Below are 1,804 nucleotides of genomic sequence, written 5' to 3' on the forward strand. Positions count from 1 at the left end.
AAACATACATTATACTCTAATATGGCAGATTAGATTGAGACATTAATGTATTATTTTAAAATAACAAATTATATGAATTAACAAAATTTAATAAAATTATGAAAAATCATTTGGTCTTTTAAACATATTCAATTTTGAGGGACAAGTTGTTTCAATCCTTGGGTTGCAAGTGTATTTTTTTTGCAAATTTTTCCAGTGGCTGAAAGATTATTTTTGAATCTACACCAGTTGGAAATATCTAGAAAATAGATATAAACTAAAATCAAATATATTCCTCTGATTACTACATTTTCAAATAATTTTTTTTCCTGTTTGTTAACTTTTTGTGAAATTTCATCCGATTTTTTCATCAATAGCAATATACCAGTTTGTTTCAAGAAAGCATTTCTGTTTCATCTTTATTTTCTTTAGTTTCATCACACATAGAGATTTCAATGCAGTTACTTCCATCAATATCAATACTGGTATGTTCAAGTTCCATTTTTCAGAAATTCTTTGTGCTAGAGTAAGAATAATTTTTGCAGTAGCAGCTTTGCTGTGTCAGCTCTCATTTTCTGCGTCCTCTGGAGCATTATGAAGTATAGAAGAATACTTTCTAAGTGAAGGTACCTTTATTTAATTCACAGTTTTAATGTATATATCTGGGTAGAGATGACGTTCACCAAGTAAGTTGTTTCCTCACAAATTGAGAAATTAAGACACTGATCTTGATCTCAAGAGATCAATTATCCAATTTCAGAAATTTAAAAATATTATAGTAGAGAATTCTTTGGAATGCCCCCTGGTCTGGTCTTTTTTGCCTCCACTGGTATAGCTGCTTCCTTGGACCATAGTGTCCTCCTCCATGGGTGACTTTCTTTCTGCCCTCTCTGATGTAGCTGGTGCTGTGGGGTTTCCATATCTTTCTGGTATGTTTGACTCTTCCAATGAAGATTTCAGGACCATTAACTCTGGGCAGCTCCACTCCTCTGGCCAGAGGCTGTGTTGAGGCATTTATTTGGTTCTGTCAATCGGAGAATGATTGCCCTGGTCAGGTGGAGACATCTACTTGCTCCACAGAATTTCTCCAAGTTTGCCACTTTTTTTCAAAGGGCCAGGGAAATTGTCAAGTGGGGATGGAGATGGGAAGGTGCAGGTGTGGGGAAACTGCAGGAGCAGAATAGGAAAAAAGGAGCTAATGACCTTTAGGTGAGGATTTCAGGGATGGGGAGTTGAGGAAGGACAGGGAAAGGGTAATGGTGAACAAAGTTACTGATTTATGTCCAAAATAATGTTATTTCCTCCTATTCTCCCCTGATGTACTTAATATTTAAAAAATAACAGGGTCTGCCAAAAATACTAAACGTTAGTATTACAATCTCTGGAGAGCTAGCGTCTGATTTATCTTTTTACTTCTAGTATCTAACAGGTTATATAGATCACATAATTAGTATTCAATAAATGTTGAACTAAAATGACAATTATCTAGTCTTAAGAGAGTTTTTGAATGCAGGCTTTAATGTATACCTTTCTTATAAGAAGTTAGATTTTTTTTTTTCTCAAATAGAGTCATGCGAGCCTGTCCATAAATAAAATGACAACTACTTAAAGCTGTCATATTGTTTATGGAAAAACATTCTTAAGTAAATGTTACTTTGAGTCCTGTGACGTCATAAAGTAGATTTGGTAGATGATGAATGCTATTTCTTCCTTGATATGAAAATTTCTAACTCATTTAATTTTTCTCTTATTCAATCTATCAATTAGTTTTGCTGGTATTGTGTTTTTGTTTGCCCAGAATTTTGCAATGCATTATAAAACACAT

Source organism: Elephas maximus, chromosome 6 (genome assembly GCF_024166365.1).
Source record: "Elephas maximus indicus isolate mEleMax1 chromosome 6, mEleMax1 primary haplotype, whole genome shotgun sequence".
Taxonomy (NCBI): domain Eukaryota; kingdom Metazoa; phylum Chordata; class Mammalia; order Proboscidea; family Elephantidae; genus Elephas; species Elephas maximus.